Source organism: Oncorhynchus mykiss, chromosome 1 (assembly GCF_013265735.2).
Source record: "Oncorhynchus mykiss isolate Arlee chromosome 1, USDA_OmykA_1.1, whole genome shotgun sequence".
Lineage (NCBI taxonomy): Eukaryota > Metazoa > Chordata > Actinopteri > Salmoniformes > Salmonidae > Oncorhynchus > Oncorhynchus mykiss.
The window spans coordinates 54,950,699-54,976,415 of NC_048565.1; the positions used below are offsets into that span (position 1 = coordinate 54,950,699).

Genomic DNA, 25,717 nt, shown 5'->3' on the forward strand with positions numbered 1-25,717 from the left:
GAATGTGAAATGTCAGAATAATAGTAGAGAATTATTTATTTCAGATTTGATTTCTTTCATCACATTCCCCATGGGTCAGAAGTTTACATACACTCAATTAGTATTTGGTAGCATTGCCTTTATATTGTTTAATTTCAGTCAAACGTTTCAGGTAGCCTCCCACAATAAGTTGGGGGAATTTTGGCCCATTCCTGCTGATAGAGCTGGTGTAACTGAGTCAGGTTTGTAGGACTCCTTGCTCGCACACATTTTTTCAGTTCTGCCCACAAATGTTCCATGTGATTGAGGTCAGGGCTTTGTGATGGCCACTCCAATACCTTGCCTTTGTTGTCCTTAAGCCATTTTGCCACAACTTCGGAAGTATGCTTGGGGTCATTGTTCATTTGGAAGACCCATTTGTGACCAAGACAGAACGGCCCCTAATCCCGTATCACATGCGTCCGTGGTGCCTAGACCACCATTGGCACCTGGAAATCGGGAGTTACAAGATTCGGATGGGAGCACAGCGCTTCCTTCAGACTGTTGAACGCCGCTTCTGTCTCGTCCGTCCATTTCACTGTGTTCCGGAGGCGGGCCCTGGTTAGATCGGTGAGGGGGGAAGCTATAGTCGCAAAGTTAGGGATAAACTGGCTATAGTATCCTGCCAGTCACAGGAAGTACTTGACCTGTGTCTTGGTGCATGGAACGGGCCAGTCACGCACCGTGTGTACCTTCCTCTCCTGGGGCTTGACTTTTCCCCCGTCCGATCAAATACCCCAGGTACTCCACCTCCTCGAACCCTAGCTTGCATTTCTTGGGGTTTGCGGTCAACCCGGCTTATCTGAGCGCGTCCAGCACCGCCCGTGCTCTTCCCAACCTTGGCTGTGGATGATGATATCATCCAGATATGCCGCTGCGTACTGCTGGTGGGGTCAAAGCACTCTGTTCATCAGCCATTGGAATGTGGGCGGGGCTCCAAAAAGTACGATCTTTGTCCCCATGTGCAGTTGCTAACAGTAGTCTGGCTTTTTTATGGTGATTTCGGAGCAGTGGCTTCTTTCTTGCTGAGCGGCCTTTCAGGTTATGTCGATATAGGACTCGTTTTACTGTGGATTTAGATACTTTTGTACCCGTTTTCTCCAGCATCTTCACAAGGTCCTTTGCTGTTGTTCTGGGATTGATTTGCACAAAGTTTTGAGAATGAAACTAATTTACATTTTAAAAAGGTTTGCTGCTTCAGTGTCTTTAGATATTTTTGTCAGATGTTACTATGGAATACTGAAGTATAATTACAAGTGTCAAAGGCTTTTATCGACAATTACATGAAGTTGATGCAAAGAGTCAATATTTGCAGTGTTGACCGTTCTCTTTCAAGACCTCTGCAATCCGCCTTGGCATACTGTCAATTAACTTCTGGGCCACATCCTGACTGATGGTAGCCCATTCTTGCATAATCAATGCTTGGATTCTGTCAGAATTTGTGGGATTTTGTTTGTCCACCCGCCTCTTGAGGATTGACCACAAGTTCTCAATGGGTTAAGGTCTGGGGAGTTTCCTGGCCATGGACCCAAAATATCGATGTTTTGTTCCCCGAGCAACTTAGTTATCACTTTTGCCTTATTGCAAGGTGCTCCATAATGCTGTGAAAGGCATTGTTTGACACCAAACTGTTCCTGGATGGCTGGGAGAAGTTTCTCTAGGAGGATGTGTTGGTACCATTCTTTATTCATGGCTGTGTTCTTAGGCAAAATTCTGAGTGAGCCCACTCCCTTGGCTGAGAAGCAACCCCACACATGAATGGTCTCAGGATGCTTTACTGTTGGCATGACACAGGACTGTTGGTAGCGCTCACCTTGTCTTCTCCGGACAAGCTTTTTTCCAGATGCCACAAACAATTGGAAAAGGGATTCATCAGAGAACATGATTTTACCCCAGTCCTCAGCAGTCCAATCCCTGTACCTTTTGCAGAATATCAGTCTGTCCCTGATGTTTTTCCTGGAGAGAAGTGGCTTCTTTGCTGCCCTTCCAGGCCATCCTCCTAAAGTCTTCACCTCACTGTGCGTGCAGATGCACTCACACCTCTGCCTGCTGCCATTCCTGAGCAAGCTCTGTACTGGTGTTGCCCCAATCCCGCAGCTGAATCAACTTTAGGAGACGGTCCTGGCGCTTGGACTTTCTTGGGCGCCCTGAAGGCTTCTTCACAACAATTGAACCACTCTCCTTGAAGTTCTTGATGATCCGATAAATGGTTGAGTTAGGTGCAATCTTACTGGCAGCAATATCCTTGCCTGTGAAGCCCTTTTTGTGCAAAGCAATGATGATGGCACATTTTCCTTGCAGGTAATCATGATTCCAAGCACCATCCTCCTTTTGAAGCTTCCAGTCTGTTATTTGAACTCAATCAGCATGACAGAGTGATCTCCAGCCTTGTCCTCGTTAACACTCACACCGGTGTTAACGAGAGAATCACTGACATGATGTCAGCTGGTCCTTTTGTGGCAGGGCTGAAATGCAGTGGAAATGTTTTGGGGGGTTTCAGTTCATTTGCATGGCAAAGAGGGACTTTGCAATTCATCTGATCACTCTTCATAACCTTCTGGAGTGTATGCAAATTGCGTCATATAAACTGAGGCAGCAGACTTTGTAAAAATGTATACTTGTGTCATTCTCAAAACTTTTGGCCACGACTGTACAGATGATCATGGTACCTTCAGGCATTTGGAAATTGATCCCAAGGATGAACCAGAGGTCTACAATTGGAGGTCTACAACATTTTTTCTGAGGTCTTGGCTTTCTTTTGATTTCCCCATGATGTCAAGCACAGAGGTACTGAGTTTGAAGGTAGGGCTTGAAATACATCCACAGGTACATCTCCAATTGATTCAAATGATGTAAAATAGCCTATCAGAAGCTTCTAAAGCCATGACATAATTTTCTGGAATTTCCCAAGCTGTTTAAAAGGCACAGTCAACTTAGTGTATGTAAATGTCTGACCCACTGGAATTGTGATAGTGAATTGTCAGTGAAATAATCTGTCTGTAAGCAATTGTTGGAAAAATGACTTGTGTCATGCACAAAGTAGATGTCCTAACCGACTTGCCAAAACTATAGTTTGTTAACATGAAATGTGTGGAGTGGTTGAAAAACAAGTTTTAATGACTCCATCCTAAGTGTATTCCGACTTCAACTGTACAACCTAGTACCAGGCTAGAAGAAAAGGGCATTTCCAGTGAACCCTTGTCTCACCATACAGACAACCTAAAACAAGGCTAGAAGGGCATTTCCATTGAACCCTCGTCTGTTCCGGGCAGTTTCCTCACCGTACAGACAACCTCAAACAAACATTTCAAGTTCAAATGGGCAACATCACCTCACACCTCTCTATATCCTGTTTCTCTTTGAGCATATTGATTCTTCCCTGAAATAGCACAAGCCTAATTTCTCCCAAGACCCTTTATTCACATGCACTTACCCTTGTGTCTATGGATGAACCTCAATTGTTTATCCTTGATTAGATTCATACTCTATCTTCGCATCCTTCTCAAAATCAAATTGGAGTAGAAGATCTCAGGTTCCTCCCCTCGGGCCTTCTCCTCCAATGCGTTAAGAGAAGACTGCAAGGAGAGAGAAGTATGCAATGCCAAGGAAAAATAATGGAGATGTTCCACCTACTGTTTGTCATAACTGGCTCAAGGCAGGAGGACGTCATGAGAGAAGGTCACAGTACACATACCGACCTTTAACTGTTTCCATAAAATAATGAGATTAACATTTCACATGGCTGCCCATGGTTTCTAGAGCCTGGAGATGGCTTCAAGCAGAGAATTAGGTACCCAGAGCATTAGGTACCCAGACTCCCTACCATCAGAACCCCAGTGGGTGCACAACCTTAGACACAGACACTGAACAATTTATTGAAAAAGAGAAAGGCTGAATTGGCTTTATAGCCATCCAATTTGGGATGTTAAGGATGTCCAAATCACAATGTAATAGAGGGAGGAAGTGGAAAAATAAGGAGTCTAAATTGAAGTGGAAAGACGGAAAAGACAAAATGAGCTTGTGTACAGCATGGAGTCTCTAAGCTCCATCTGTTGTGCCAGCCCAGCCCACAGTATTTCACTGTCTAGCGAAACTGAAGCTTTTCCTCTGTCTGGTTGGCTCGGTCTGTGGCAGCTTTGGGGTATCTGGAATTCACTGGTCTTAACCTGACTGAGCAGGTACAACTTTAAAGACAGGAACTAGGCTCCAAAACAGTATCCCTAACTTGGTAGGAGCCTAAGCATACATGACACATGCCTGTGTTGTTATTTTAACAGTATGACTTGATAACGGGCATGATAAATATATAACAAGAGTTTGAGATTTTGTCAATGAGGCCCTTTATCTACTTCCCCAGAGTCAGATGAACTCGTGGATATCATTTTTATTTCTCTGCGTACAGCTTGCAGGAAGTTGCTTTCTAGTGTTTTTAAGCAATAGCGTTAGCACAATGACTGAAAGTCTATGGGATGTTCTTGTAGACTTCCAGCCATTGCGCTAACGGTAGTTAGCATTGGCTCCAATGGCTCACAAAATTACCTCTTATTTCCTGCATACAAGGTGGCAGGTAACCTAGCAGTAACCACAAAGTCGCTGGTTCGAATACCCGAGCCGACAAGGTAAAAAAATCTGTCAACATACAGTTGAGCAAGGCACTTAATAACCCAAATTCTCCAGAGGCACCGTACTACTAAGACTGAACCTTTAAAACAACACATTTCACTGCACATATCCAGTGCATGTGACAATAAAACATAACTAAAAATAATATTTTTTTGGGAGTGTGCTATAGTAGACTACATTTCTAATGGCCTGGGTACAAAATCCTGGTTGGCACACATCCAACCACCCTCACCCAATGCTTCTTGTTAGCACAAGTCTACCTACCCTATGCCCCTGCTTGGCACGTAGCACACAGCACAGGAAAGACTGCTATCCCTCACCGAGGGAAAGCATCAATGTTTTTTCCAACCATGGAAGGGCAGGAGAACAGAACGACAACAGGATGTTTAAACACTGAGACAACACTTCCCTCCACACAAACCTCCGACTCCCACTCTGCGCTCTTTTTGCAACCTGATTAAAATATCCCAGGAGTCTCTTTGTCTGAGTTGGACCAACTGCCGAGGTACATATGGCAAGAGGACAATTCAACTGAAACAAAAACAACACCATTTAATGTGTTTGCCATTCAATAAAGCAATTACTTGTAATTGCAATAGCATTTTATTTTCTCCTCAGGGGAGATGGAACAGTAACGCTGGCAGATAAGCAGAAAATTGCTTTCAGGAAATCATTCTTCATTCTTATAACTCACATTCTTATATAGTAGCTGATAGTCCTGAAAATACATTTCGATCTTTCAAATGGGGACATTAGAGGTGTCATGATGTGGCCCTTTTTGGCTATAACTAGTGGCTTCCCCCTTTCTCTATCCTACACCCAGGTTCTGTTATCTCAGTTTGTAAATTCCTGGAGGAGACGCTCTCCCCCTGGCCATGCAGAAAGAGACAGAGAGAGAACAAAGGATTTCACATGGCGAACTCCTAAATCCCCCAAAATGATCATTTGATACAAAATGTCCACTTGTGAGAAGGTGGGAAAGGCCCGTGGACACTTAAGAGACACGTATGACGAGTGTTGATACATGGTTTCTATGAGAACATTTCTGTATGGTAATCTGAAGTATCCATTCTAACCACGGAATACTTCTGATATTCAGGGAGGCTGAGAGGCAATGGTGAACTGACTCTCCAACAGAAGGACGCACGATTCCAACAGAGATCACGACGACACACTGGGCGTAAATATATATATATATTGATTGCAATTATTCCCGAATGAGTGAGCGTTCATGCGTAAAGAATTAGCATTTAGCATCATACCGGCTTAGCCCACTAGGGAACCTCCCCTATCATTTCCTTGTAACCATATCTACTGTTTGTGTGTTTATGCATTTCTGTGGTTACTTAGTTGGATTATTTATTTACTAAGACAATTGGTGTATGGATGATTCATAGTAAAGGCTGGGTTCGTGCAGATAACCAACAATTTACGATGTTTGGAATGAGACAAACATGAGGTAAAGAATAATTAGTTAGAAGACTAATTGACCAGATCTAAAATATAAGATAAAATAAGATAAAATATCTGAAGAGTTATGTTAGGAAAATTACAACTTTGTAATCTGAAGATTTTCCTTGGTGCCCTGAATTCCTAGTTAATTGCATGTACATGATTGGTTTAATAATGTAATAATAGCTACAGAGAATTGATTTGATAAAATAAGTCTTCACTTTAATGATGCCAAAGACAGAGGTAAAGATGCCAAACAAAAAGAACAAAACATACTGTAGCAGTAGCCGGCCCAACACAGTGTAAGAGACTATCATGCTGTGTATGACTATTGAAAAGACTGGAAGTAGGAGGCAGTGACCGCACAGTGCTTAGTCACCAGAAGCATGCTTAATGACTTGTATTGAATAGACTGGAATGAAGCAGTGCCCTGTGTGCTGCTTGGTCACCAGAAGCATGCATAGTCAAACGCTAGCATCCCACATACCCTAGAGGGGTTAAACAAATATTTTCTACTGACAATTGAGATGTACAAACTACAGCATAAGGGAATAAGCGGATAAGAGGCAATCCGTAATTTCGATTAAGACATTCATGAGCGGGTTAAGACGGGTTAAGACAGACAATTTATTCCGCACTTTTGAAATGTACAGCGACAGAATTCAGAACATGGGCTGTTCTTACAGTATTCTCCCTGTACACCAAGTCAGAACCGTAGGATAAATAAAGGGGACATAAGCAGGCAATGAAAGCTGTTACAATAATGATGACATTTCTCTAAAAAGAGGCTATAGGCGACATGTGCACCACCAAGTCAAATCAAATCAAATTTTAGTAGTCACATGCGCCGAATATAACAGTGAAATGCTTATTTAAGAGCCGCCAACCAACAATGCCGTTTCAAAAAATACAGACAAGAATAAGAGATAAAAGTAACAAGTAATTAAAGAGCAGCAGTAAAACAACAATAGCGAGACTATATAGAGGGGGGTACTGGTACAGAGTCAATGTGCGGGGGCGCCGGTTAGTTGAGGTAGTATGTACATGTAGGTAAAGTTATTGACATGACTATGCATATGACAACAGAGAGTAGTAGTGATGCAAAGAGGGGGAGGGGCAATGCAAATAGTCAGGGTAGCCACTTGACGAGATGTTCAGGAGTCTTGTGGCTAGAAGCTGTTTAGAAGCCTCTTGGACCTAGACTTGATGCTCCGGTACCACTTGCCATGCAGTAGCAGAGAGAACAGTCTTTGACTAGGGTGGCTAGAGTCTTTGACAATTTTTAGGGCCTTCCTCTGACACAGCCTGGTATAGAGGTCCTGGATGGCAGGAAGCTTGGCCCCAGTGACGTACTGGGCTGTTCAAACTACTCAGAACAGTAGGCTAAGTTATAAGGGAGAAAATGACCAAATTATTAGGGAGAGGTACATAGGCTACTAACAGCTTACTACACAACATACACTTACTATTACTTTCTTAGCTACAGTATACATTCAGGCCTTTGGAAAGTATTCAGACCCCTTGACTTTTTCCAAATGTTATTACGCTACAGCCTTATTCTAAAATGGATTAAATACAAAATGTTCCTCACAGCAATCTACACACAATACCCAATAATGAGCTCAGGTGAATCCATTGATCATCCTTGATGTTTCTACAACTTGTTTGGGTCCACCTGTGGTAAATTCAATTGATTGGACATGATTTAGAAAAGGCACACACCTGTCTATATAAGGTCTCACAGTTGACAGTGCAAGTCAGAGTAAGTGGCCTCCATCATTCTTAAATGGAAGAAGTTTGGAACCATCAAGACTCTTCCAAGAGCTGGCTGCCTGGCAAAACTGCGCAAATGGTGGAAAGGGCCTTAATCAGGGAGGTGACCAAGAATCAAATGGTCACTCTGACAGAGCTCCAGAGTTTCTCCATGAAGATGGGTCAACCATCTCTGTAGCACTCTACCAATCAGGCCTTTGTGGTAGAGTGGTCAGACGGAAGGCACACCTCAGCCCGCTTGGAGTTTGCCAAAAGGCATCTAAAGACTCTCAGACCATGAGAAACATGATTCTTTGGTTTGATGAAACCAAGTTTGAACTCTTTGGTCTGAATGACAAGCATCCCGTCTGGAGGAAACCTGGCACCATCCCTATGGTGAAGCATGGTGGTGGAACCATGTGTGTTTTTCAGTGGCAGGGACTGGGAGAATAGTAGGAATTGAGGCAAAGATGAACGGAGCAAAGTACAAAAGAGATTCTTGATGAAAACCTGCTTCAGAGTGCTCAGGACCTCAGACTGGGGCGAAGGTTCACCTTCCAACAGGTCAACGACCCTAAGCACAAGCCAAGACGACGTAGGAGTGGCTTCAGGACAAGTCTCTGAATGTCCTTTAGCGGCCCAACCAGAGCCCGGACTAGAAACCGATCGAAAATCTCTGGAGAGACCTGAAAATAGCTGTGCAGCAATGCTTCCCATCCAGCCTGACAGAGCTTCAGAGGATCTGCAAAGAGGAATGGGAGAAACTCCACAAATACAGGTGCCAAGCTTGTAGCATCATACCCAAGAAGACTTGAGGCTGTAATCCCTGCTAAAGGTGCTGAGTAAAGGGTCTGAATACTTATGTAAATGTATATATTTTTTTATTTATTTAGAACAAATTGTCTAAAAAACAGTTTATGCTTTGGCATTATGTGGTATTGTGTGTAGATTGATGAGGGGAAAAAACAATTGAATACATTTTAGAATAAGGCTGTAACGTAACAAAATGTGGAAAAGAGGCAAGGGGTCTGAATACTTTCCAATTGCACTGCATCTCCCTGGCATATTGCATAATTTATGTAGGAGCATTCAAGACATTTTGGGACTCACAGTTGTACCAAATACGTCTGTCTTCTGTATTCCACCCCTACCTTGTCACAACACAACTGATTGGCTCAAACGCATTGAGGAAATACTTTCCACAAGACACACCTGTTAATTGAAATGCATTCCAGGTGACTACCTCATGAAGCTGGTGGAGAGAATGCTAAGAGTGAGCAATGCTGTCATTAAGGCAAAGGGTGGCTACTTTGAATAATCACATGATTCCATGTGTGTAATTTTATCATTTTGATGTCTTCACTATTATTCTACAATGTAGAAAATTGTAAAAAATAAAAGAAAAACATGGAATGTGTAGGTGTCCAAACTTTTGACTGGTACTGTATCTCCACAATCGGTCTCTCTAACCAAGTCCCCGGTGTCAGAGACTAAACAATGAGTTAAGAATATCTGCATTAATCTACAGTATGTCATTGGGGAAAGAGTGAGTGATTATGAATGTATGCGTTTCTCCTTTATCTCCATTATCTCATTGGGCAAGGTTCCCCATTGATAGCGGGTGATTTTATTTGCCCTGCAAAGTTTTTTGAGCAAAATAATAATAATAAATTGTTGGAGACTGTAAAAACACAAGCAAATAAGCTCCCAAGGGATTTTAATTCAGGATATATGTTCCAAAGTATTGCCACGCATAGTAGAGAGATGTATGTGATCGTAAGTGAAATGTACAGAAATGTACAGAATTTATTATGTTTTAGTCAAATATTTTGGATTCTTGCGGTCAATTTGCAATCTACAAAATAGTTGTAATTATGTTCCGGACCCCTGACAATCCGTCATGTGTATATGCTTTCTTGTTTTAGCAGAGGCAGTTCCCATCTCTCTCGCCCTCCCTTCCCTCAACTCCTGAGTGTTAAATAAAACAAAGTGTATGCTTTAAAAGTCAGGATTTCATACTAATTTAAGATTTTCATCTAGTCGAATTTGCTGCACACGATTGTGGAAGAGAATCGTCTTTTCACACCCACCTGTGTTTGACAACAGCTGATAATTGAACGAATGGCGGGGTACAAATAATATTACGCATCGACGATGACTCCTCAGTATGGATGAGTAGTATGCTGATTTGTTGCTTACTACATACCTTTTTACTAACCAGTACATTCTAAATAGTATGTAGTACGATGAATACACGGTATGCAGTTTAAGTATTAGGCAAGAGATTTCGGAAGCGGCCAGAGACTAAACAAATACGGATCAAAGTGTCAGATAGTTTTAGCAAGGAGGGAGCTGAACACAATAACACTGAGGATGGAGAGATAAGGGAGAAAAGGATTTGGGCAGAGAGATATTGGAGCTGCCTCCCAGCAAAAACACTAACAGTAAGGAGAAAGGGATGAGATGAAAGGAGGGAGAAAGAGATGAGGGAGATGAGGGAGAGAAAGATCAGAGCTGCCTATCTGCTAAAACATCAGGAGAGAAAACATACACTGGAGGAAAAGAAAGATGGGGATGCAGACTGACGTTTCATCACAAGCCAACCTTCACCATATATGACGGTCTCCTGCTTTCTGATTAATATTTCAGCTCTGATCAGACTGTGGTCTGTGTGTCTAATGCCATTTGATGGAATACAAAGATAATCCTGTAGTTATGAGTACAACAAATGTGTGCATGTCTCTTTATGTGAGGATCTCTGTATCTTTGTATGCGTTTACATCAGTGCCCGTCTTCATTGGTGCATGTGTGTGTAAGCTCACATGTGAGAATGCATGCGTGCATCCATCGTAGGTGAGGGAACATGAGGAAAGTGCAGAATGAGCAGTGAGCAAGGAGAGAGAGGATCCCAGAGGAATTATGCAGCGGAGAGTCTCAGCATCCGATACAATATCTACCATGGTATGACTAAGTGATCCAGATGTGATGGGGGATATAAACGCAATTGAACAAATCGAGAGAGATGGGTCAATGGACCCAATACCACGCCAACATGAAGAAAATGCAATCATTCAGTGCATTGCGCCGCAATAAGCACGTAATTAAGAAACCAATACTGACTCAAGGCGTGGAACAGAAATTATTTTCCAACCGTTTCATTCTGAACAGAACCACTTTTTTGTTTCGTTCCACTGTTCCGACCAGCAAACTAAAGTTCTGAACCGGTTCGAATCCAAACAAAATTACCTATTTATATAGTTACTTTCTGTTCCTTTTTAACTTATGAAAAACTGTTTTTTTACATTTAGCTCATTAAATTACATCACCATTCAGTGCAGATAGAGCAGGCAAGCTAGTTTGTTTTACATGCGTGATGGACAGATGGCGCAAGATGCCACAGAAATGTTGTGGTGGCAGAGAGCGAGATAGAGTTGAAGAGGAGGCTTGAAGTAATGAGCATCTTGTTATGACATGCATTATACACTAGGTATACAAAATATTAGGACACCTAATATTGAGTTGCACCCCCCCACCCCCTTTTGCCCTCAGAACGGCCTCAATTCGTCAGGCATGGACTCTATAAGGTGTCGAAAGCTGTCTGGATGTCCTTTGGGTGGTGGACCATTCTTGATACACACAGGAAACTGTTGAACGTGAAAAATCCAGCAGCGTTGCAGTTCTGACAAAAAACTTTGCGCCTGGCACCTCCTACCATACCCCTTTCAAAGGGACTTAAATCTTTTGTCTTGCCCATTCACAAACACAATCCATTTCTTAATTGTTTCAAGGCTTAAAAATCCCCTTCTACACTGATTGAAGTGGATTTAACAAGTGACATCAATAAGAGATCATAGCTTTCACCTGATCAGTCCATGTCATGGAAGGAGTAGGTGTTCTTAGGTTCGTATGAATTAGGTTCGTAGAATTATACCTACAGTGGTTCCTCCTTTAAAAGTTGCGAGCTTGCACCGTGGGACTTAGAGGTACCCAGCGTAACAGCTTCATTGCTCCAGACCACCACAAGGGGGAGTTAGAAAACTCATTATGCATTTGAGTCCCAAGGCTTTTATATGACCAATCATATCGAGTGGTTCCAATGATGAATTTGACGCGAGCCACCCGTTCCTGGTGGCTTTCTTCAACAAACATGGCTGACAAAACATTATAGTGGAACAAAATGTAAGTAGTTATAACATCATAACGAGTCAAGCAAAAAATGTACAATTGAGAGGAATGTGTTAGCTAGTGTAGTGAAACGTTTGTGCATATTTTTTTGTCATAAAGTTAATTTACAAAAATCGTTATTTAGCAAGTTATCTGACTAGCTAACATTAGCCAGCTAGCTAGCTAGTGTTATGACAGGAGAATGCATTTGTAATTTGTGTTTAATGTTTTAGGGACTCCTGAGAAAACCAGCAAATCAGCTATCATAGTTGTTGTATCAACTTCAAGTCTGAATGGCATTAATGAAGCCTATGGATAGAGTAGAATATAATAACTTTACTGTGCCATGGAAGTCCTATATACATGTACTGCAGTTATTACCACACGTGAGATCCCCACATTGTAGCCTGTACATTGAATATATTCACTGATCATGAACTCTCCCTTGGCAAATAAAGGTGCGGTTCAGGTATGAATCTGAGACATTCTTTTCAGGCATATCAAACTCCATTATTTGAATGATGCTGTGTCTGCATGTATGTATTACAATTATACACTTCAACAGTGTTTACTACTCCTGCTCCTGGGACATCAATGATTACACATTGTAACTATGCAATAGACTAGAAACATGATTGATTTGTAATTCATATATACAGAAAAAAAACAATGCATATCTAACTCCCTTCATCTGCATTAATCTGAGGACACAGGATAGTATTGCAATGAGATACTTAATTTCAACCAGTGGAGAATGTGAAACATTTATTGAAAGACGTTCATTAGCCAGGTGTTATAAAAACATAATACATGCATTATAATATAAATACAAGTTCAATCTGTACTTCAATGAACATACGGTGTGCATTATTAAACAAGGAAGAAAGACGAGGTGGGGAGAGAGGTGTGGAAGACAAAGGGAAAGTGGTAAGACCAGCGGTAGACAGCATCCGATTAATGAATTACAGTGCTACCCTAATATTCTCTCAGTTCATCACAATCACGGTGTCTCCTAACCCTTCGGGCCAACTGGGGGCCCAAATCTTAAGAGCGTGTGAGGTGCCGATGATGGGACAGGCTTCCTCTCTCACATCAAAACATACCTGCAGACGAGAGACAGATGGATAGAGAGAGATTATGATTAAGCCTTGTTTTTTCTATTCTAACACGGTCAGTCATCATAATTCACAGATTACTGCACCTGTACATAGCCCACATATAATTTAGCCCTATCAACTACCTCTTTCCCAACTGTATTTAATTTATTTATTTATTTTGCTCCTTTGCACCCCATTATTTTTATTTCTACTTTGCACATTCTTCCATTGCAAAACTACCATTCCAGTGTTTTACTTGCTATATTGTATTTACCTTGCCACCAAGGCCTTTTTTTGCCTTTACCTCCCTTCTCACCTCATTTGCTCACATTGTATATAGACTTGTTTATACTTTATTATTGACTGTATGTTTGTTTTACTCCATGTGTAACTCTGTGTTGTTGTATCTGTCGAACTGCTTTGCTTTATCTTGGCCAGGTCGCAATTGTAAATGAGAACTTGTTCTCAACTTGCCTACCTGGTTAAATAAAGGTAAAATAAATAAAATAAATAAAAATAATCATCAGGAGGTGAAATTCAAAACTAACTTTGGATCATTAACTCTGGAACTACTACATCTCTATTTCAATGTAAAGCATATCTTTAATAACACTTCCTGTTGACCCGACCAAGTGTCCTCTCACCTATGATCATGCTATGCCATCTGTGTCAGCCAGTTCAGATGCATGAGGGGTTCTACAAAACAGCAGATATAACCTAGAGGATTTAGGGAGAAGGGGGAGAGGGATGAAGTGAAGAAGAGAGACTTATTGTGTGTGTGTGGTCTCACCTGGTGTCCACACTAAGTGGCTAAAGAGTACTTTATGCTGAAAAACAGACACAAAACCAGCCCGGTCGCGGACATTGACGTCTTGCTCCCAGACAAATTAAAGAACTTCTTTGCTCGCTTTGGGGACAATACAGTGTCACTGACACAGCCTGCTACCAAAGCCAATGTGGCCAACGTGAGGAAAACATTTAAATGTGTAAACCCTTGCAAGGCTATCGGCCCAGATGGCAACCCTAGCCACATTTACAGAGCATGCGCAGACCAGCTGGCTGGTGTGTTTACGGACATATCAATCAAACCCTCCCACAGTCTGTTGTCCCCACATGCTTCAAGATGGCCACCATTGTTCCTGTTCCCAAGAAAGTGAAGGTAACTAAATGACTATCGCCCCATTGCACTCATTTCTGTCATCATGAAGTGCTTTGTCATGCACAAAGTAGATGTCCTAACCGACTTGCCAAAACTATATTTGTGAAATTTGTGGAGTGGGTGAAAAATGAGTTTTAATGACTCCAACCTAAGTGTATGTAAACTTCCAACTGTACATGTACATATTCTATTCATCCCTTTATATTTGTGTGTATTAGGTAGTTGTGAATTTTTTACAATACTTTTTAGATATTACTGCATAGACGCACAAGCATTTCACTACACTCTCATTAACCTCTGCTAACCATGTGTATGTGACCAATAAAATTTGATTTGAGAATATAATGTCAATAGAAGGTACTGTATGTGAAGCAGACACCTATCGGAGTGTACCTGAAACATTTAAATATAGAGGGCACTTGGTTATTGCAAGGCTAACTCCCAGGGAAATCATGACTTGGCAGCAACAGATAGTCCAGTGAAAACGGCTGTGTTTATGTGGTGTAAATCTGAAAATCAGCAACTGACATCTTAAAGGTTTTTTAATTAAGGCATGTGAGACAGGTTCTATGTACAACAAGACAGGCAGAGATGGAGAAAAAGAACACAGAACAGTTTAATTACCTCTGGTTATGGACACTTTTGCCAGCAATGAAGCTTCCACTGCCTTTTCCTCGGGCAGTGAACATCTGGGAATATCTACATTTTTGACCCCTTGATCAGCTTGCTCTCTGAAAGTAAAGAAAATAGCTTATTTTTTGTAGATATGAAAACAATAATTGAGATATGACCGTTCAATCTAAAGCAGCAGATGTCATTTTCAGGATACGTCAATACAGCACAGAAATGTTAACATCAGACTGGTATTGTGGTTGTTCATCAGGTGATGGGAAATATGCAATGATACCTGCACCATCTACACGCTGTAAAGACTCCTTAACTCTTCGTGACAGACGGTGTTCTTTCATCCTTCAGTAAAAAAAAAAAGCTTACCGTTACTGTCATGAAATATAATTATATATCGACTATGAAACAAATATGACATGGCCTGCTTATGAGTTGCCATGAAAGAGTTAGATTAATTATGCTGAAAATGACGAGAACTGGCGTTCATAGCTAAATGCTTTTGGTTAGCTTGAGAATAATAATTGCATGATTTATCATTCTACGGTATGTATGTATGTATGTATGTATGTATGTATGTATGTATGTATGTATGTATGTATGTATGTATGTATGTATGTATGTATGTAGTAGAATGTTATGAACCAACACTGAATCGGAAGATCTAACTACTAGCTATGTAAAAGTTGTACGGAAGAACGCCCAGTGCTGCTTACCTGAGATGCCATCATCACAGTCCTTCTTTGGTGGTGTCCGCTATGACTTCCTTTGTGTTTGAAAAATTTGCTTTTTGATTGAAAATAAAACGTTTTGCTCTCGACAAAGACACAAATGTACCTCCATAGCATATAACAATTTGCCTGTGAATAATCACACCTTCATACAAACGTGCTACTGTATGTAGAATTCTTGACGCACAAACAAAAATATCCTGCCAGCACACCCACAAGCGAGCCCCTCAGGCGCAGAATGATGACGTGTGGAAGAGGGAAAGGAATGAGATGGGAACAACAACAATTTGCTGCAAGTTGGGGAAGGGGGCTAATAGCTGAACAATAGACTATTTAACCTTTACTAAAGAATAGTCTAATAGCCGAGCTAGGTGTGAAACCCCCCCTCCTATCACAGACCAGATTTGCCCTAACGACCAAGGGGTAGCTTGCTACTCAATGTAATAAAGTTATGTTACCTTACATGTTATGTTGGCTGACAATTTGTTAGCTACGCTGTCCTTGCAAACCACATAACATATCATTACAGCAGTATGTACCGGTATGTTAGCTAGCTACCTAACGTTAGTAGTTAAAAATCAAACTTGACAGTATATTAACTACAGGCTAACTACCCAATGTTTATTGACTTGATTATTTACGTCATTCTGAGCTTATCTAAATTCACTCTGGCTATCTACACCAATTTCAGAGCACTCTCGTCTGAGTGTACCAGAACTTGGAGATTTTTCCATCTCTCCAGAGCGCAGAATAATTAATTTACGAGCGTTCAACACCCGTTGAATATGGCCGTGTCAGCAAACGTAATTAAAAGCGTAATTAAATTGTTTCCAGCAGCACAGTTAGTCACCAACGCTCTGGTTAACACCAACACAGCTTAACCAGCTCTGCTAGGGTGAGTAAAATGGTCAGTGGTCTCATGTGTGTCTGGGAGTAGCTAGCAAGCTAGTCAACGTTAGCTTGGGTGCTTGACTGCCGTTGTAAGGCCAGAATGCTCAAATCAACCCTACTCCTCGGCCCAAACGTCCAGTGTGCGTTCTGAGAGCAAAACGGTCTGAATTTACAAACTGACAATATGACAATGCTCTGAATTTATGAGCGTAACACTGTACAGCGCCATATTTTCTGTTCCATCCTAACGGAAACCCAGTGGGTTTTTCATGGAATAGAAACACCATAATATTAAATCAAATTAATTAATCAAGTACCAGTCAAAAGTTGACACACCTACTCATTCAAGTTTTTCTATAGTTTTACTATTTTCTACATATGTGAAGACATCACAACTATGAAATAACACCAGTCTCCCGCATGCCCCGCATTCTGTAGTACAGACATGGCCTGCTCTCCCTTATGTGAGGAATGAGGCACTTTCCCATGTTTACTACAGTATGTATTGTAGACTACACAGTAGCCTAATAAACAAATAAATACATTTCGTTAATAAAATAATGATAAAAAACACTTTCAAATTGCAGATGTTTATTTAGTTATGGATCTATAACAAATTACTACGGGAATAAATACTGATTTACAGAAATATTGAAACAGTTGTCTAATGAAGGCAAACAATTTAGAATCCTCCAATCCAATCCAATCCTCTGAGCAGTTGACGTTGAGATGTGTCTGTTACTTGAACTCTGTGAAGCATTTATTTGGGCTGCAATTTCTGAGGCTCGTAACGCTAATCCTCTGCAGCAGAGGTAACTCTGGGTCTTCCTTTTCTGTGGTGGTCCTCATGAGACCCAGTATCATCATAGTGCTTGATGCTTTTTGCGACTGCACTTGAATGAACTTAAGTTCTTGAAATATTCCATATTGACTGACCTTCATGTCTTAAAGTAATTATGGATTGTCGTTTCTCTCCCCTCACAGGTGGAAATAATCACTCCACAATCAGTCACCAATCAATCAGAAGACACACCTCCTCCTGTTTCCTACCCAATCACAGTTCATTTCCCTTGGTTTAAAAACCCTTTCAGTTGTTTGCTCTGGAGCTCAATCTCTCTGTAAATGCCATATGTTTGTAGATCCTCTCTGGTTCACTCGCTCCATTCTATGTCTCTATCTCGCTTTATGTATTGAGCACTCTTTTGTTTGAGCACCTCCATATCGCTTTGTCCTCACCTGTGAGTATTGTTTTTGTTATGGTGTTTGATGGTGGAATAAGGGAGAACCAAGACAAGTCACCCATGGGCATACACTACCCGTAGGTAAACTTTGTTAAAAACTAGTTAGAACTGGGTGGACCACCCACTGTATTTTTGGTTAGTTAGTTAGCTGTTGTTGAAATAGGCTAGTTTAGCTTAGGGGTGTTTTTGGATGCTTGTAGTTTCTTTCCTTGGGTCCAGCAGAGATAGCTTATCTCCAAGCCATTTGCTAATGTTAGTAAGCTCTGTGCGAAGTATGCTCTTCAATATAGTTTTATTTTTGTGAGACACCAGAAGTGTAGAGTCATCTGCATAAAGAAAAAGACAGCAAGAACAAGCATCTTTCATATACTTAATATACAATAAAAACAGCAGGGGCCCAAGCATGCTCCCCTGCAGAACTCCACTACACTACTAAATAGGACTTTACCCAGCCTAGAGGGATACTGCTTATCCCCAGTGCCTCCAGTTTGGAAATGAGGAGATAGGCCTTGATACAGTTAACCACTTCGGTAGGTCAAGCAGTACCATTCCACACAGATTTACCTCAATCTTTTTCCTGATGAAGTCAGTCAAGTAGACATGAATCAGTGGAGTATGTTTTTCTAAAACCTGACTGAAAATCATACATTAGACCCTGTTTGTTAACATATTCATACATTTGCTCATGTACAATTCTCTCCAGGATCTTTGTTACACAGACGATAGATACAGTCCTATAACTCCCAGGGTCAGACTTTATCCCCTTCTTATACAGAAATATAACTTTAGCTTGTTCCATGTCCCTGGGAAAGGTGCCTTGTTCAAGAGAGAGATTAACAATAAGCATAATACAAGGGCCAATTTGCTCAGCAGAATCTATAAGAAACCTTGCAGGAATATTATCAAGGCCTGTGGCTTTGGAGCATTTAAGCTCTGCCAGCATACTGACTATTTTGGCTGTTGCTACCTTTGCAAAACAAAAAGAGTTTGGCGGAACTCCTAACTCTACATAATACTTCTTGACTTGTTTGCTTTCATACAATCCAGAACTGATGGGCAGCTTGCTGACAACAGAAGTAAAAAATAAAATTAAAATTAAAAGTTGAATTCATTGGCAACCTCTGCTTTTTCATATACCATCATCTCCCCTTTGATGTTCAGTCCAATACTGTTTAGTTTGTTTTTGGTAGTACTACTACAGCCTAGTTCTTTAAATGATTTTCAAAGCTTTAAGGTCATTTTAGTTTTCAATTATTTTCTCAGCAAATTAACCCCTCTTAGCTTCATCCATCCATGAGAAGGCAAATATCCAGCCAGACAATCTCCAGATCAGCGTTTAAATCCGATCTGACTTTAAAAGCAATGTCTGATCTTACAAACGCACATATTCCCCCACTGTTCCGATTCCAATCCTTCCTGACAGAGTAATTACCTAACTCAATTTCTGAGTCACAAACAGATGAATCCAACCATGTCTCAGTAAAACATAAGACACCCACCTCTGATTTGCAAACAAACAGGTGTATCTCATCGATCTTCGGTAGTAGGCTTCGGACGTTTAGGTGAACAAAATGTAAGCCTTTCTTCCCAAAGACCTCATTGAATTCCCGATCCACTTGTAACTCGCCTCCCCCTGCGCTGCCATCTTCCCACTGCCCTGCCTCCGGTGGCCTCTGTCGCCATGGAGCACCCCTCCCCAGGTGCCACTCCATCGTCCTCACCGTGTCCCCCGTCACTCACCTCTGGTTGCCTCCGCTCTACTGTGGACCCCCCCCCCTCCGGTGCACTCTCCACCCTCGGTAAGTCCTCTGGTCCCACTCCACCTTCAGTGCTCACACACCCTGTGGATACAGCACACTGACAGCAACGGTAAGCTTCATTGACCCCTTGCCCAAAGCTAGAATCGCTGCATTTTAAATGAATCCACTGCACGCATTCAAAACATACCAAAGCTTTGTTACTCTTTATCCACCGTTCGCAAGAGGAACATGGGTGCATAGGCCGTTTGATGGAGTTTGTGATAAAGTGAGGTCCAGGGCATTGATGGATATCACCCGATAAGAGAAGGCATAGAGTTATTATAAGAGCTCCACCATTAATTTGCGATTTGACTGGATGACCATTTTGGTTTGTGCCAAGGTGCTATAAAGTTTGGTATATAACATTCCTTCCAAATACAGTGCTGGATGCCATCAAAAGTGTTTGCATGACTGGGAAGTTGCTGAGAATTTACTATTATTTAATGTAAATAGCAGATGCAATTATTTTCAGTAACATTTAAAACAATGTAAAAGTGCTGCCACCATGCCTAAATTGCTGGTCGCCATCTTTTTTGTTTAGTGGCTCCCGTATTCACCATTTTAGATGTGGAGATGGCAGAGTTAAACTTCACTTGTTGAGTACGGTTCATAAATAAACTATTAATCCACTTGATAAGTAGAGAGTTAACACCCAAGTTGACCAGTTTATGCACAAGTAACGCATTATCAACACCTTTGGAGGCACAGCAGGAAAATTTGTTTGAGTCTAATTGGGATGAGAGACCAGAGAGAAGTTGATTTTGAATAATTTTTTTCAAAACACTGCATTAGGTATAGATGTCATGGCTACAGGGCATAAATCATTTTTCTTTTGGCCTGTTTTTAGGTATTGCGACAATTAGCAACTTCTTCCATAAGTCTGGAATCATCCCACTGTTCAGTGACAGCTGGAACAGCTTCTGGAACGGTAATGTGAGCTGGTCTGAGCATGCCTGAAGTGCTTTGCTGCTGACGCCATCTGGACCATATGATTTTCGTGGGGTTGACATGTTGAATGTTTTGCTTGAAGTCATTCACAGAGATCTGTATATCAACAGCTGCTATGCTGTCTACTGTCCAAGGCCACTTTCTGCTGCGATGTAAATTCACACTTCAAACCTACAATAGAAACTGTTCAAATCACTTGCAAAAGCAAGGTCATTAGACAGTCATACAATGTCTCTGATTTGTAGCCTGTGATGGTTTGTAGCTGCCTTGCACTCCTTGATTTTGCTTTAAAGTCGCCTCTGAATATTTTTCCTTCCCTCTTTACTGCCACATGATTTAAAAACACTATTCTTTTCTGTTTGAGAAGCTCTTAATTCACGAGTTTCCCATGGTTTAATATTGGGGAAGATGTTGACTTTCTTTGGGAATAATGAGATCCTCACAGAAACGGTGACTCAGACGATATCCGCTGCCTCTTCCAGGTCATCCGCGCTGTCCATCAGGGTCGCCCACTCAGTGGACTCAAAACAGTCCGGAAAATCTCCACCTTTTTATCCTTCTCTCTAAATGTTCAGATAGCTTGCACATGTTAATTTCTCCCATGATCAGCTTTACTGCTTCAGGTGACTCTCAGCCTTGGATACAAGGTCATGAATTAAGTCGGCAGCTATTTTGGTGTCAGCGGAGGGGGCTATGTAAACAGTAGTCGGACTTGATTTATTGTTCCGTATGCCAGGTCTCAGACAGATCAAGCAGGATTGTCGGTACTCCGAGGTATTGGGAACAAGCACATAGCTCAGTCTTATTCCTTATACATCACCATGTATAATAGATGAAAGAGGTGTTCTGAAGGGCTGTTTTTTAATCCGAATTCTGAATTTCTCTTCTACTGCCACGTTTCCTTGGTTTGGAAGCCTTTCCTTGGGAACATGTTCATTGTACTGATGGTGATATTCCATTGCAGTGTAGACTTGCAGCAAAGGGTCAGAGATTGAGCAGGACATCGCTTGTGTATGATATTTGCAGTTGTGGCTCGCTGTATCCATTGAAGGTTAGGCCGACAGCTTGTTTGGTGCGTTTTACAAATACTGATTAAAACTAACAGCTAAAGTATTGCTATTTGCCTCATTATCTGTCCAATTTAACACCACTAAAAACTTGGTTGGTTGAGGTAGATTGCAACTTTAAAACAAAAAAACACGAGGACAAATGACTGTCGCTGCAAGAACAGATGCCTCAACAAGTGATTAACAAACTTGATGTGAGTGGCCTGACTGAAACATTGCTCAAGCCTGATTAATTTACTGTGGTAAACGAGGCCTCCTCCTGTTTACAACAGTGACTAGAGGTGCTGCTAACATTTACGACAGCAAATTACAATAGTAAAAAAAAAAAAAGACTTATCTTTTGAGCTTTTAGTCAGGATCTTGATGCAGCCTACTCAATCACTTTGTATTGCTACTGTTTACAGACATCCTGAGCAGTATAGTCTTCCTCACTGAGTTCCCTAAATTCCTATCGGACCTTGTGGTCATAGCAGATAATTCAAATTTTTGATTACTTTAAACTTTCTGATCTCCCCATCCCGGATCCGGGATCGTGAATACAGACTCAAGCTCATTACCATAACGCAACGTTAACTATTCATGAAAATCGCAAATGAAATAAATATGCTAGCTCTCAAGCTTAGCCTTTTGTTAACAACACTGTCATCTCAGATTTTCAAAATATGCTTATCAACCATTGCAAAACAAGCATTTGTGTAACAGTATTGATGGCTAACATAGCATTTAGCGTAGCATTAGCATTCAGCTGGCAACATTTACACAAAAAAACAGAAAAGCATTCAAATAAAATCATTTACCATTGAAGAACTTCAGATGTTTTCAATGAGGAGACTCTCAGATAGCAAATGTTCAGTTTTTCCTGAAATATTATTTGTTTAGGACAAATCGCTCCGTTTTCTGCGTCACGTTTAGCTACGAAAAAACCCCTGTATCCAGGATTGTGTAAATCTATCAGCAAGCTCATTAGCATAACACAACGTTAACTATTCATGAAAATGGCTAATGAAATGAAATTAATCTATTTGCTCTCAAGCTTAGCCTTTTAACAACACTGTCATCTCAGATTTTCAAAATATGCTTTTGAACCATAGCTAAACAAGCATGTGTGTAAGAGTATTGATAGCCTAGCATTGCATTAAGCCTAGCATTCAGCATGCAACATTTTCCACAAAAAAACATAAAAGCATTCAAATAAAATAATTTACCTTTGAAGAACTTCAGCTGTTTTCAATGAGGAGACTCTGTTAGATAGCAAATGTTCCGTTTTTACAAAAAATATTATTTGTGTCGACTAATCACTCTTTGTGTTTTGTTCATCACGTTTGGGTAAGAAAAAAAAGAAAAAAAGTCATTAAAACGCGAACTTTTTTCCAAATTAACTCCATAATATCAACAAACATGGCAAACGATGTTTAGAATCAAGCCTCAAGGTGTTTTTCACATATCTATCAATGATAAAATCCATCGTGGCAGTTTACTTTCAATTCTGAAGAAATGGAACGCGCATGGACTTACTGATTACGCACACAGGACACCGGGCGGGACACCAGGTAAATGTAGTCTCTTATGGTCAATCTTCCAATGATATGCCTACAAACACGTCACAATGCTGCAGACACCTCGGGGAATATACAGAAAGCGCAGGCTCATTCCTGGCGCATTCACAGCCATATAAGGAGACATTGGAACACAGCGCCTTCAGAATCCGGGGCATTTCCTGTATGAAACATCATCTTGGTTTCGCCTGTTGCATTAGTTCTGGGGCACGCACAGATAATATCTTTGCAGTTTTGGAGACGTCAGTTGTGTCTTTCCAATGCTGTCAATTCCATGCATAGTCTAGCATCTTTTCGTGACAAAATATTGCGCTTAAAACGGGCACGTCTTTTTATCCAATAATGACACAGCGCCCCTATAGGTTCAAGAGGTTAATATTCACATGGAAAAGTCCAGACTCACTCCAAAAAGGCTTTCGGAGCCATCATCGACAAAGTGAGTTTTGTCAAACACATCCCCGGACCTACGCATTGCCACAGTCATACCCTAGATCGTTTTGTCCCATGGAATAAATATTGTGGATCTGTTTTCCTCATAATCCTGGACTATCGGAACACCATTTTACATTTGCAATCCCAACAATTAATCTGCTCAGACCCCAACCAAGGATTATCAAAAGCTGTGCTATACATTTTCAGATAACAAAGATTCCTTGATGCTCTTCAAGACTCCCTCCACCGACCCAAGGACGTCGAGTACAAAAATCGAGGAACTAAATTTAACCTTGCGTAATACCCTAGATTCTGTCACACCCCTAAAAACCAAAACACTGTCACAAAAAATTTGCTCCCGGGTATACAGAAAATACCGGAGCCTTGAAGCAAGCTTCCAAAAAATTGGGACGGAAATGTCGATCCACCAAACTGGAAGTCTTCTGATTACCTTGCAGACGGTACCATGCAACATCGAAGAGCCCTCACTGCTGCTCGATCAACATATTTTTCTAACCTAATTGAGAATTAGAAGAATCCCCCAAAAATGTGATACTGTCGCAAAGCTGAATAAAAAGAAGCATTCCCCAAGAGAGGATTTATAAATATTATGATCATTAGAAAGCAAATTACAGACTCCTCTTTGAATCTGTGCATTTCTCCAAAGCTGTTGTCCTGAGTCTACACAACTTCCAGGACCTAGGATCAATGGAGACAAGTTGTTGAATCCTGTGTCATGACACACTCATGAAAACAGTCATGGCCTCTAAACCTTTCAACTGCATACTGGACCCTATTCCAACTAAACTACTGAAGAATCTACTTCCTGTGCTTGGCCCTCCTATGTTGAACATAATAAACGTATCTCTATCCTCCGGATGTGTACCAAATGCACTAAAAGTGGCTGTAATAAAGCCTCTACTGAAAAAGCCAAACCCCTAAAATTAAAAAATTCCTCTCAATTTTTTGGGGAAAATGCTGTTGCGTAGCAACTCACTGCAACTCATATACAAATGATGTATATGAAATGATTTAGTCTGGTTTTAGACCCCATCATAGTACCGAGAATGCACTCATGAAGGTGGTAAATTATATTTTAATGCATCAGACAAAGTCTCTGTATCTGTCCTCGTGCTCCTAGACCTTAGTGGTGCTATTGACATCATCGATTACCACATTCTTTTTGGAGAGATCGGAAACCCTAATTGGCCTACGCGGACAAGTTCTTGCCTATTTTAGATCTTATGTGTCAGAAAGATATCGGGTTGTCTCTGGAGGGTTTGTACTCTGACAAATCAATTGTATGTTTCGGTGTTCCTCAAGGCTCCATTTTAGGACCAATATTGTTTTCATTATATATATATATATATATATATATATATATATATATATATATATATATATATATATATATATATATATATATATATATATATATATATATATATATATATATATATATATTCTACCTTTTGGTGATGTCATTTGGAAACACAATGTCAACTTCGTTGCTATGCGGATGACATACAGCTGTACATTTAGATGAAACACGACGAAGCCCCAAAATTGCCTAACCTGCAAGCCTGTGTTTCAGACAGTGGATGGCGGCAAATGTTTACTTTTAAAAACTCAGAACTACCATCTGTTTTGTCTGAGTACCAAGAAAAAAAAAGAGCTCTGATGTTTGATCTGACAATTCATCTTGATGGTTGTACAGTCTCAAGTAAAACTGTAAAGAACCTCGGTGTTACTCTGGACCCTGATCTCTTTTGACAAACGTATCAAGAATATTTCAAGGACCGCTTTTCTCCTTCTTCATAACATTGCAAAAATCAGAAGCTTGTCCAAAAATTATGCAGAAAAGAAACCACTAATTTTTACATCGCTACAGTGGCTTCTTTAAGTCTTTACTGAAGACTCATCTCTTCAGTAGGTCCTATGATTGAGTGCGGTCTCTGCCTGGGCGGCTCCCCTCTCTCCACTGTGAATCTCTGCCTATGACCATATTATGGCTTACTAATGCTCTTCCATTCCTTCCCGAGTAGGGGTGAGTCACTGTGATTTTCCCGTCTGGTTTTGCGCCCCGTCAGGCTCGTGCGGTGGAGGAGATCTTCGTGGGCTATACTCAGCCTCGTCTCAGGGTAGTAATTTGGTGGTCTGTTG

The 25,717-nt window shown here is 40.9% G+C and overlaps 1 long non-coding RNA gene across 1 annotated transcript; it reads right to left on the reverse strand.

Annotated features, from left to right (window-relative positions):
• Positions 1–12,757: 12,757 nt before the first annotated feature.
• Positions 12,758–15,855, reverse strand: LOC110525471. Its single transcript, XR_005052177.1, has 5 exons — positions 15,606–15,855; positions 15,173–15,234; positions 14,890–14,996; positions 13,751–13,823; positions 12,758–13,112 (listed from the first exon to the last, which is right to left on the reverse strand). It is a non-coding gene; the product is annotated as an uncharacterized LOC110525471 (long non-coding RNA).
• Positions 15,856–25,717: the final 9,862 nt, after the last annotated feature.